The sequence below is a fragment of the Benincasa hispida genome, chromosome 3 (assembly GCF_009727055.1).
Source record: "Benincasa hispida cultivar B227 chromosome 3, ASM972705v1, whole genome shotgun sequence".
Classification (NCBI taxonomy): Eukaryota; Viridiplantae; Streptophyta; class Magnoliopsida; order Cucurbitales; family Cucurbitaceae; genus Benincasa; species Benincasa hispida.
The window spans coordinates 29,186,575-29,200,876 of NC_052351.1; the positions used below are offsets into that span (position 1 = coordinate 29,186,575).

The 14,302-nt window shown below is 33.0% G+C and overlaps 1 long non-coding RNA gene across 1 annotated transcript; it reads right to left on the reverse strand.

Moving 5' to 3' along the window:
* Window positions 1-9,617: 9,617 nt before the first annotated feature.
* Window positions 9,618-13,853, reverse strand: LOC120072829. The gene is made up of 3 exons (XR_005480606.1): window positions 13,802-13,853; window positions 9,920-10,155; window positions 9,618-9,824 (listed from the first exon to the last, which is right to left on the reverse strand). It is a non-coding gene; the product is annotated as an uncharacterized LOC120072829 (long non-coding RNA).
* Window positions 13,854-14,302: the final 449 nt, after the last annotated feature.

Here is a 14,302-nt window from a genome sequence, read left to right on the forward strand (position 1 = left end):
AAAATATTTAGGTTTTTTTTGTTTTTTGTATTTTTGTTTTTTTTGGAAAGTTCATACTCTTTTACTTGGGCCCCTTCTTTTGGCAGGGAACATGGGCCGACCATTCGGACGTAGCGGCCTAGTTTGATGGAAGTTTACTGGAAAATTCGACATTGGCCCAATTTTTTTTATTTATGTTTTCGGTTTTTCATAGGATCTTGGTAAAAAGAAGAAAAAAAAAAGACAGTTGGACAAATGTGTAAATTAAAAAGATTGTTTTTGAAAAATGTCTAATTCTATTTTTAACTTTAAAAATGTCTAAATATTTATATTCATTAATTTGTTTAATTTTAAAATAAACCAATGTACCTTGAAGATCAATATTATTGTAAAAACAAAAATCGAATCAAACGAAATCAAATCGAATGAAAATAGATTTGACTCTATATTCTACTAAACTAACACCATAAAATCAAATGAAACAAAATAAATTTAAAAAAAAAATCAAAGATAAACAATCAACCCATAAATTATGGAATTCAAAAAGAGTGTTTTTAGATAATCGAAAAAAAACCCTTAATGAAAAAACTTTATCGTTCTTTTAAATGAAAACGAAAAAATACATTGTTTCTCCAAACTTTTTTTTTTATATATAAATCAAAGTTTGTAACACAAATACTTGATTCGTAGATTATTTCTACATAAGTTTCTTTGCATCTCATATCTCTCACCATTCGACTAAGCAAACATCTTAAACTTACTTCTAAGTAATTCAAAAATCTCATACATGGTGGAGAAATTTTAAAATGCTCTTTTTTAATAATGAGTTCCTAACAACTAAAATCCAAAATGACACAAGCAGTACAAATATCTTCTATGTGAATTAATGCATTATATTCGAGTTATTTAGGCCTTACGGAGTTTCATTCTCCATCTACATTAAGGGAAAAAAATATTGTAATCATTGAGGCACACAAACCAATCTAACAAATCAACTACACATTAGAATCTACCCATATACACATTCCCCCTTTCTAATCACACTACCCTACACTAACTGTTTGTTCACGCCCTCCCCCCAACTCATTCATTTCCCTCTCACGATTCTCCAAATACCTAGCAATCTATCCTCATTTCCCCACTTCAAATTACATGCATACGTCTTCATTCCACTTGTTCATAACGTTTGAGCAACATTTTAACAAAATGTAAGACAATAGGAGAACGAAAAAGGAAAGCCAATGGAGAGATAATTGGTGCAAAAGAAAACCCTAACTTTTGTATATATTTATGAGAATCAGAGGCACAAATATATCAAGGTTGGGAGGAAAAACTATTGCCCTAAACACACATGCAAGATAATTCTTCATGTAATAGAAAAAATAAAGAATAATAAATTTTGTTAATATTGGGCCCTTAAAATATGGGCTTACATTGAGGAAAAATAAAAGTAAAAGAGGTCAAATCAGTGGGCTTCCTTAACACCCCTACAAATCGATGGCAAGTGCAGCGACAACAGTTAGCTTACTCTTTACTGTTGAAAAGCTAGCAATGGAAAATTGTTTGATAAGAGCATCAGCTATTTGTTCAGATGCAGAAAGGTGACGAATCTGAGTCTTCTGTTTGAAAACCAGATCACAAAGATAGTATATATCAAGTCCAACATGTTTTGTCTTAGAGTGTAGCATAGATCACAAAGATCGTGTAGCATGGATCAAGTACATATGACTATGCGATGAAGCATGAAGACCACATGATCATGCAGCACACATCATGTAACGCATGCCTAAACGATCAAGTAGACAACTACTATGCGATGAAGCATAATCGTATAAACGATCGTGGAGCAAGCGTCAAGTATCATATACCAAGTGATCGAGTAGCCAGTGACTATGTGATGAAGCATGCTGGCTTACTCAATTGTTTAGTACGCGCGCCTTCCATGCGACGAGTATTATATACTCAACGATTGTTTACCTCAGCGTCTACGCGATCGAGTAGCCAACGTAACATGACCGAGTAAACGCTTTACTCGATCGCGTAGCATCAGTCATGCGATCATTTAACAAATACTACACGATCTAGTAGAACTTTTTTATACGATCGCGTAGCCAAATCTAAACGATTGTTTAGCCTGGACTACACGATGCGACCAACTCTTGGTCTTCTTCCTCGATGAGAACGACATCTACATGCATTGAAGCTTCTTCACGAACGACTCTTACAGACTTAAACACTTTGAATACAGACTCGATAGCAAAGTCATTATGCCCAAGAACACAGGGGCCCTTACAAATTTACTTTAAATGTAAAGAAACCTTTAACAAATAGAGGCAATCATCCCAAAACTCCATCGATCACATCCACAACTTTCTAATGTTTAAACGCATTGCAGAATCAAAAAAAACCAACCAAGACTGTAAATGTAATTCAATGCATCGATGGAATTTGGAATATCAGAACAACCTATCTCTCATATACCAATTGAAGGAACTCTTATCAAAGAGAACCAATGAGCGGAAGCAGATCGTTCCAAACCATTGTGACAGAACATACACATTTACAATTAAATAACAACAATTATACATAAACTCTAAATTACAACATGCTTCAATAAGAAAAAACAAAAGATCCGGTAAACGTACCCTTGAAGAACTTTTCTTCTCGTATCCCTCGATCAAACTTAGTGCAGCGTCCAATAGTCGTACGCAAAACAATGAACAACACGAACTACAGAATCCTCGAATGCAATCAAGTAACACTTGACCCTCAACCCTCAAACAGCAAGCAGACACCAGCATGAGTCTACTTTGGTATTCTCGGTGTGAGAATCCAGGAGTTGTGGGCTCTGTATGGATTTGGTAGAGGGAATGAGGAATTGAATGATCGTATAGACGATCGAGTAAGTGGGAGAAGACAGGAGACTGTCGTGTAGTCTTGGGTACTCGATCATTTAAAAGTGAATGACTATCGTATAGAATATCTCGATGCACGATCATTTACACTCTCAAGCTATCGTATAGCTTTTTGTTAATGCGCGTTCGATTATCATTCGATCATGAAAAAATGAAAATGATTTTCATTTTATCCATCAGTTACAATAACTTATCACAATTTTTCACTAAGTTGGTTATTAGGAAAAAAAAACTGAAACCAATTATCCTATAATTGATTTAATTATAAATAAATAATATATCCATAACCTATATTTTTAATATCACATCTCATGCAATATATAAACCATAGTTCTTTTTCTCCTTTATAGAAATTAATGTATCTAATACATCAAATCAATTATATCACATATAATTGAAGCAATTTAAGTATATCATATATAATCAAATTTCCTCTTGTTAATTTAAACACTTCAAACTAACTCAAAAACTAATTCTCAACATGAATCCATTGAACTACCAAGGGGACCTTATGGACCTATAGCTTGAAGCTCCAACGATATATGAATAATTGACTAAACTCTTTAATCACGATATCCACCATTCGTTAACTATCGGCCACTCTACTAAAGACCGACAGCTGCATTCTTTGCGCTACAGATTTATTTTTGTGTCAATTGGATATAACCAATCAACAGTACGATGACCCTTCACAAATCACTCGTAAGTACAATCTAGCCAATTTACCGTTTTGCCCCTATAATTACATCTAACTTCTTAAGTACCACTGATTCCTCAAATGAACAATACATCATAGTCCTACTATGAGTAAACACTTAATGGGCCAAAAGAAGGTGTAGCGTCACATTGTTCAAGCACCGGAATCAACCCTCAAAGGAATAATTTATCTACTTACCCATGTTTCAGGGAAAGAGTGAATTCCGACTTATGTAGCTGAGTTTACAGCTCCTCAATCAGAAGAATCTTCAAAGTGGTAGGTTTGAGACAGTGATCTGGCCACTCGCACCCATGCAAATCAGAGGACCGCCCTCATAGGCAGGAGTTCCCAACTCACTCAGGATTAAGGTCATGTTACCTATGGCCATCCTGGTGAAATGAAACACTCTGTCATGAACGACGTTATATAAAAGACTAAACATTTCGTGGTTCAGTCTTTAGTATAGAACATCCCCGCTCGTATGTCTAATACATGAATAGTCAGGATCAAACCATTTGTAGCACTTTATAACACTTGTAATATCTACAAAGCAGACCACACTCGTACATCACCAGAATAAGGTTTCCCTCCTTTATCCATATACTACAGACCATTTAGGTTATCACTTAAAGCACAATCCACTTGTATGTCTCCACATACATGCTTAAGTTACAACGATAATCAGGGATCTTAGTTTATTAGTTTGTGGTTAATGCAACTAAAATATCTCATATTTCATAGATTGTAGTGAATAAAATATCTCATATTATTACATCACAAATGTTTGTTCATACATGTATTTACAAACAACAAGACCCTACGAGATTTAGGACATCAACCCCAACACCGATTGCTCATGGAGAGGAAGAATCTTGTGGAAACTACAAAGGTTGTATTTCTAACCCTTTTGCATACTTAATCCTAGTTAATTAATATAATTAGAGTGTTAATGATCCATTGCTTCCACTGTGCATGCTTCTATTTATCCATCAGTTTTAAGCCATAAAGAGCGTTCTTTAATTGAAAAACCAAGGGTTGAGAACCAGAGACTCTAGAACTCGAGGGTTGTTCCATGTAAACAGACTCTTGGAGATAATCATGAAGAAAAATGTTATTAACATCAAGCTGATGAATAGTCCATCCTTTCATAAGAGCTAGGGTTAAGAGAATCTGAATAGTGTCAGGCTTAACAACAAGATTAAATGTCTTAGTATAATCAATATTAGGAGTTTGATGAAAACCCTTGGCTACTAACCGAGCCTTATACTAGAAATAGAGCCATCCGAGTTTCGTTTAATTTTAAACACTCATTCACAACCAACAATCTTTTTATCAATAGGCTTAGGAACTAGCATCCAAGTCTTATTTTTCAATAAAGCATTATACTCATTCTCTATGGATTTCATTTAATGAGGGTCTTTGAGAGCTTTCTTAATATCACAGGGTTCTAGGTTGTTCGAAGCGCCAGCAAACAGATTCAAGGCATTTCAACAGTGAGCTCTGACTATTTTGGTTATGAGAGAAACTTTAATTTGGAGGAAGAAGAAGATTGAAAACTTTCTTCGCACACGATAAAGACACGGAACTCTTCTATAAAATCTCTCTCAATCGTTCAACAGTATTAGCAACAAGAAGAAGAAAACATTTTTCTTTTTCCATTTGCCCAATTAACCAACACCCACTAATGTGGGTGGAAAGAAAAGATGGGGAAGGGAGTTGTAATTCCCTTCCTTATTATTCAAAATAATAACAACAGAATATAAATAAATATAATAACTAACTTTCATATTATATCTTTTATTAAATTATATGTTATATCAAATATAACATATAACCTATAGTTTTAATATTGTAGCACATACAATATAAACTATAGTTTCTTTTCTATATTATATGGCATTTAATATAAATCATATTTATATTAAATTTAACAACTATGAATCACATTCATAGAAAATATATTTGAATCTCATTCAAATATTTATTTTCTCCCATTAAGCTATCATGTATCAAATATATTATGACAATTATATCATATATAATTGTATAATTTAATTATATCATATATAATTAAATCCCTCTATTAATTTAACAATTCAAATTAATCCAAAAACTAATTCTTAACTAAATCCTATTGAGCTACCAAGGGGATCTCACGGATCTGTAGCTTGAAGCTCTAATGGTACAGGAATAATTAATTAAACTCTTTAATTACATTATTCACCATCCGTTAATTGTCAGACACTCCACTAAAGACTGACAGTTGCACTCTTCGTACTCAGATATATTTCTGTGTCTATTGGATATAACCAATCAATAGTATGATGACCCTTCACAAATTGCTCGTAAGTATAACTAGGCCAAATTCGTTTTGCCCCTATAGTTACATATAACTCCTTAAGTACCACTGATCTATCTAATGAACAATAGATCATAGTCCTACTATGACTAAACCTCTCTTGGGCCAAGAGAGGGTGTTATGCCACATTATTCAAGACCCGGAATCAACCCTTAAGGGGAGCAATGTATCTACTTACCCCTACTTCGGGAAAGGGGTAAATTCCATCTTGTGTAGTTATGTTCCCAACTCCTCAATGAGATGAATCTCCAAAATGATAGGCTTGTTGAGTCGGCGATTTGGCCACTCTCACCCATACAAATCAGAGGATCGCCCTCATAGGCAAGAGTTCAGAACTTACTTAGGATTCAGGTCATGTTATCTATGGTCATCCTGGTGAAATATAAGTCTCTATTATGAACAGTGTTATATAATGAGACTAAACATTTTGTAGTCTGGTCTTATACAAACTCCTTTGTATAGACACTAGAAGAAATTCAGGCTTTAATATCGGTTTTAAATCGATATTAAAGGGCTTTAATGTCGATTGGCAACTGATATTAAAGATAGTGTTATTAAAGCCCTTTAATGTCGGTTTTAAACCGACATTAAAGGGCTTCAATAACACCAATAACACAGCCTTCAATGTCGATTGCAACCGACATTAAAGGTCTTTAGTGATTAAAGTCTGTCGGTAGCAACCGACATTAAAGCCTTTTTTTTTTTTAATTCTTAACCGACATTGAAGCCCGAATCTGTCCTTTTTTTTTTAAATTCCGTTGCCGAATCCATTTTTTTGGTCAAATAAGTTAAAAACGACATTATATCTCGTGTTAGGTCATGGAATTATCCGTCATTATTTTATATTAAAAAGTATAAAAAAAAATTGCATGGCGAGCCCATCAATATTTGTCTTCCACCTATGAATTTATCCACAAACAAGAATCAATATTTCCAATCCATTACATATACTCATCAATATTTGGCTTCCACCTATAAATTTATCCACCAAAATTTGCAAAACAATATCAAAACCAGACTTCCATAGAATACAGCTTACACCAAAGCCATCATTTCTCTCATTCACAAATATCAATTAGTACTAATTCCATGAATAAAAAAGAATCACAATACCATGAATACAGCTTCCAATAATAAACAGATCATGTTTTCCAACTATGAATTTATCCACAAACAAGAATCACAAAACCAGAATCAGACTTTCATAGAATACTTACACCAAGCCATCATTTCTCTCATTCACAAATATCATATTAATACTAATTTCATTCACAAAGATCATGGTTAGATAAATTTACATTCATTCTAAGCTAGCATTTACTCTATTGAGACAAAAAACAAGAATTACATCCTTACACAAATCGGCCAACAAAACTTGCCTATTGGGTCCGAATTACGTCGATCTCTCCTTGCGTATATGCATCTTTTGTATTGAACTACAAAAAGGAAAAAATAAATAAATTCAACATAAGTTTACGTCCATTTATTAAATTAAAGCTAGTACTATATAAAAAATAAATAATTTATGTACAAGACTAGTAATGGGAGGAGTAGGATTATGCACTATTTCATATATATACTTTTGCACATAGTACCCGCATCCTACAGAATCTAATTGACGAGGGCACTGCATATAAAGAAGTTGAAAACATTTATTAAATTTTTATAAAGAAGTCGAATGAACATAAATTGTTAAAAAAATGAATACAAATTTATCTTCAGAGGTTTCTATTTTGGAGAAGACCGATATGTTGGAGATCGTGCTTGGCTTGCCATGTTTTCAATCCACTAAATAGTTTAAAAACATTAGTTAAACATAAATACTTCAATTAAGAGCTAAGAAAGTTCAATTACATTTACATATTTATAACTACATATTTATAGTTAAAAACATTAGTTAAGCATAAATACTTCGAAGAGAGTCCAAAACATAAACACAATTTTCTTGTAGATTGATTACAATCAATATCCAATGATAACTATAATAAGCAACAATTTTGAAATATTAGTACGTGTATAATGAAAATTAAAAATAACTTAAGAACCTGTATCTACTTACCCTGTGTTATATAGAATGTGGACTAATTGATCTAGATTAGCCAATTCTAGTTGATTGGCTAAATTTCTGGATTGGATATCTTGAGACTTCACGTGTGGCGATATTCTTGCTTGATCAATTATAAAAAACTTCTTCGTAATATCACGACCACACTCATCCCAAAGATACCTAAAAAGGATAAAAATTATTTATCAACATGAAACAAAATATACATGAGTAAATCTAGATGAGTAATACTTATGCAATGTATGTCAAAATACACATGTAGCCTATTTCAATCATATTGCAATATTGGAGCAGATCATCTCGGCCTAAATAAATAAATTTGTCTCTTCCAAATATATGCTCATCCAAAGAGATACAGATCATGTCTATAACGTTCATGTTATGCATGGCATGTCCGTTCAATAGTTTGATAGTACCATTAGCATTAGTATATTTGGAGGATTGGCTGAAGCTCTTAATTGGTGAATGATCCTACCATAACCAAATTTACAAAAATTCAAAGTAGGACAAATAATAAATAGCCAAACTCATATACTGAAAAGGAAACATACTTTTTTCTCGTCAACTATAACTATAAATTCACAAGGCCATTTTACGAAATTGCCCATTGCTTGCTTTAAGAAATCTATTTTACCTTTCAAGGAATTAGTATAGGCAAATCTTCTCCAATGACAATGTCAATAAGAACTTTAACAGTTAATCATGACACACTATAACAATATTATCTACAGTTCCTATAGTCAAGTGGCATGGTATCCCCTTAACAAATTTAAAAGAACTTATGTCATGCATGGTTAAGCACGTACAATATGATTAAAATTTAAAAGTCACAATAAATAAATTACCTCCAAATCTTCTTTAGACATCTTCTCAATATCTTCTTCTTTTAGACATTTTCTTCTTCATATACACTTAGTGCAACACTTCCAACAGATGATTTGGACTGATGAGATTCTCTGCTATAAGTTCTTTCTCTTGACACTTTACCATGTCGAACATTTTTTTTACTAGAGTCTCCTTCAATTTCTTGGCTCATAGAGGACTTTGGTTTTACTAATTTGAAATATTGAGAATGGGAAATAAAATCACCCATTCCTCTAACACGTACCCAATGCTTTGGTGAGAACATCTTCACCTTCATGAACTTCAGCCAATTTATCGTGTAAAACATATTACAATTTTCACACAATATCTATATCATCTTAAATTTTTATATATGTCATCTTAAATTTTGCATAATATATACTTACAATCCGATTGGCACATTCTTGAGTAACTTCATTAAGTATTCATTATTCTTTCCTTTTCTTGCTTTTTTCCATACGCCCGATAAGAAAGGTCATTCGATAGGTTCTACATGAACATACATATTTAATTAGCATAAATATGTTAGAATAAAATATTTAATTTAAGTCAAATAACTCACTAATTCTTGGGCAAGATTTGCATAGCCCTTCCGAGAAATATGGTGATTATATACACATTTCGCACGTCTTTCTTTTTTAACACGACTGATTTTCTGTACAACAAATCTAGTTGAAGTTACCTATCAAAACAATGATAATGTTGACATGTAATTTATTGTGAATGACTTACCTCCCATTCTTCAGTCAATCGTTCATTGACGAACGATTTCCAATGATCTTGCTCTATATGAGAATATTGTTGGGGTGGAAATTGCAAGACCGAGGGTTCATCCTTAAATGAAAGTATGAACTTTTGAGTCAACGTTGTCTTGAAAGTCTGAAACTTCCTAGATGCAGACATTAGTATATAATGTTTGAACTTAGAGTCCACATTGAATGACATCTGCACAATGAAAAAAGTAGTTTAGAAAACATACCGCTACACAATCAAAAAGTTTGTCTTTTAAATGGTTTGAAACTTTTTTCCATGAATCATACATTATAGGAATTTGTTGTCGATCACAAACTTCTATATAACTCTGCATCTTCTTTGCTCCAGATCCAACCGGTTTTCCATGTTCATTATAATCGATGGTTAATCGTTGCCCAGATGTCCTTATTTGTGCCAACTCAGACATTGTAGTTGGGCCACGTGGTATACTTATTCTGCTATGTTTTTGTGGGATCATATTTCTATCATCCTTGCTGTTACTTGTTGAAGTTTCCATGTCAATCTAAAAAAAAAAAAAACATTACTCAAATAAAAAACATATAATCTTAATATTTAAATACATATAATCATAGTAAATGACATACCATGTTTAATACATTATTTATCAACCCATCGACCCTCACAATCATGTCTAATGTATGTGGATGTTGTACCATCAATCTCAGTAAATGTATCAACATTGGGCATTCTTTGCATACCTCCATAACCACACTCTTGTAGCATGTCTCCTATTTCATCTTCATAAAAATCACCCTCAATTGTTCGTTGTGGAGATGTTAAAACAATTGACCAACTCGAATTTGCGGGGTCTTTTACATAGAACACTTGTTTTGCTTGAGAGGCTAAAATAAACGGATCTGATTTATGTCCAATACGATTGAGGTCAACAATAGTAAACCCAAACTCGTCTGTTTTGACTCCAGTTCTATTCTCAATCCAATTATATTTGAATAAAAGAAATGATAATCCATGATAGTCAAGCTCTCATATTTCTTGTATTACACCATAAAATGTCATATCTGACATGATGGGCCTTTTATCCTTAGCACTAGAGACTTGCATGGTAGTAGCCATTATACTAACTCCACTATTTTGAACCCTTCTAACATCATCGCGATTCTTTGTGTGATAGTAGTAACCATTGACCACATAACCAGAATATTTTGCCACAGTTGGACAAGGTCCATTAGCTATCCATCTCAAAGAAGGCGATATGGAATTTTTGGTAATTTTGAGAGCTAGTGCAACCTACGATATATTTCAAAATATTTTAGTAGTTAACATTTAATTATACATCAAATAGTAGGTCTCTAGAGATTTCCTGTGTGGACAACCACCGACTGAGTGTAAGATTATGCTCTTCTTGAATCCACTTTCTACTTTTATTTTTACCAGAATTGAGCTTAGACAAAATATCCATATGTTGCCTATTATAAATGACAAAGTTATTAGATTATTGAATAATCAAGTAACCTAAAACGAGAATAAGATGGAGATCTACATACTCGACGTAAGGAAGCACATATTTACATTTTGAATGACATAAAGATGAGCTTGATCCAACTAATCCTTACTCGATCTGATAAAAGAAGCAGCTGACGATGCTCTATCAATGTTTGAATTCGCTTTCTTTATTAATGAGTTTAGCTCAATAGAATTAACACTAGATACGAATTCAGAACAAAACTCTATAGTCTTTTCAACAATATAATTTTCTCCAACACATCCTTCTCGTCGATTTCTATTTCGTACGTAAGTTTTCCACACTTTCATGCATCATTCAAAAGGATACATCCACCTCAAATAAACAAGTCCACAAACTCAACTTCTCTTACGAGATGCACTGCAAGGTGTACCATTATTGTGAAGAAGATGGAGGAAAATACTTCTCTAAGAGGCATAGAGTGACAACGATATCCTCTTGCATACCCTTTAACTAAGATAAATCGATCGCCTTGCAACATATAGCATTAAAGAAGAAGCATAGGCGAGTAATTGCAAGTCTTACATGTTTGGGAAAAATATCACGAATGGCTACCGATAATAATTGTTGCATAAGAACGTGATGGTCATGCGACTTAAGTCCGTAAAGTTTCAATCTGTGAGCGACACTAAACGTTGAATGTTCGATGAATAGCTTTCAGGTACTTTAATTTCTGATAGTACCTTAAAAAGCTCAATTTCTCAACTTGTGTTAATGTATAACATGCGGGAGGTAAAAAGACTTTTTTCTCTCCTACTTGAGGGGCTAACTCTGATCTAATGTTTAATTCCACCAAATCTAATCGAGTCTTTATTCCATCCTTTGTTTTACCAGGAATATCAAGCAATGTACCAATAAGATTTGCACATACATTCTTTTTAATGTGCATCACGTCTAAACAATGTCGCACGTCAAGATACTTCCAGTATTCTTACTAGAAAAGAATAGATTTTTTCTTCCAATAAGTTGAAGTGCTATCTCCACTGTTCTTTTCTTTGATACTTTTCTTACCAAATGAATATTGATACTTACTTGTTTCTGCAAGAATTTCTTCCCCACTCAATAGTTCTAGACCAAATTCTAATTCTTGTGCGCCATTAAAAGCTTTCTTTTGTTTCCTATATGGATGATGGCGGGGTAGAAACTTGCAATGCCTGAGATTTGCCATCCTCTTCCCTTTTGGTAAATAAGTGGATGAAGTATTCTCTCCACAAATTGGGCATGTATGATATCCTTTAACCGTACAACAACACAAGTTACCATATGCAGGAAAATCATTAATGGTCCATAATAAAAAGGCTTTAAACATGAAACGTTGTTCTTCATATGCATCGTAACATTCTACCCCATCTTTCCAAAGTTTTTTCAAGTCATCTACTAACGGAGCTAAATAAATATCTATGTCATTTCCCAGTTGTTTAGGACAAGATATTAGTTCAGTCAACATAAAAAAATTTTGCTTTATGCACAACCATGGAGGTAGATTGTACGTCACTAACATCACTGGCCAACAACTATATCTACTACTAAGATCTCAATGTGGATTTATCCCATCTGTCGAAAGAGCAAGACGAAGATTTCTAGGTTTTGACCGAAACTCTGGCCACAAATTGTTTATTTTTTTCCACGATAAGGCATCTTTGGAATGTTTTAATAAGCTATTTGTTTCTTTTTTTTTTTAGCATGCCACGTCAATAAACTTATTGTTTCTTTACTTCGAAACATTCTTTTAAATCTTGGAATTGAGGGGAAATACCACATGACTTTTGTTGGGATATTCTTAGCCCTTTCGTTTAATTTTTCTTTAAGCTTCCATCTTGACGTACCACAAATGGGGCATACATTTGCATTAGAGAGTTCTTTTCTAAACAAGAAACAATCATTTCTACACGCATGAATCTTCTCGTACTACATTCTAAGAGTACCCAACATCTCTTTTGCTTCATAAGTAGAAGTTGGAATTTCATTAGGACTAGGTAATATGTCATGAATTAATTCTAACAACTCAGTGAAACTCTTATCACTCCATCCAAATTTAGTTTTTAAATTATATAACTTTACCAATGTAGATATTTTGGAAAAAGTTTTACAATTTGGGTACAATGGTTTCTTCGCATCATCTAATAATTCTTCAAAATCATCGGATTTTCCACTAAAATAGTTATTATATGCAGCCTCTAACATTCCAATTGTGTCATCAACATCAACATCATCCTCATCAACTTCGTCTCTTTCACTAGTAGACACATTTTCATTATTTCTCTTAATCGGTAATGATTCACTGTAAAAAATCCATGTCTGATAACTTTGATCTATACCATTAAAAATAAGTATTCTCTTATTTTGTTCACATCTAGAGTCTTTACATTAACACACTTCAAACATGGACAACTCATGATATTCGGTATATTTGAATGTTGTAGACCATTTTTAATAAACATCTCGACCCCTAAACCATACTCAGCTGACATTCTATTCATTTTCATCCATGACTTATCCATGATTGTAAAATATGCAACTTAATCTACCAAAAAAAAAAAATAATAACAAAAACCAAAAAAAATAACAAGGGAAAGTTTTAAAAGCATAAAATTATGATTGTAAAATATGCAACATCAACAAATTGAGACAATGACTTTTAAGATAAGCATCTTATAAATATTACCTTGTCCTTGTTATTAATGTTGTTATGAAGTCCTTTTTGTGTTGGGTGCACCTTCTCCACTTGCCAACCTTCTTAAAACACGTCCAATGCAATCTTCCTATCTTCCTTCCAAATCCCCAAGACTCAAAATTTAGCCTTACACGTCAAACTTGAACCTAACAAATAAAAAACTTCACTCAAAATCAAGTATTGAATCCAAACAAATATCATAATAAATCGTGTCCTTAGACCGTTTTTTGTATGAGTCAATATCAAGGACTCAGTTCCTATCGATGAAAAGAAAAGCCAAAATACAAAAACTCAGCAAAGTTCAAAATTCCATCAATTCAAACAAATATCACAATAAACAGTGTCCTTAGAGTTAGACTCTTTCTATAAATACTTCAAGAAAAGCTAACAATGAATACAAAACAACGATAACTAGCATGAGAAGCAACATGATGTAGTCCCCAAACATCACAATGTATTAGTTCAAAAACATAAGCAACAACATGTTTATTT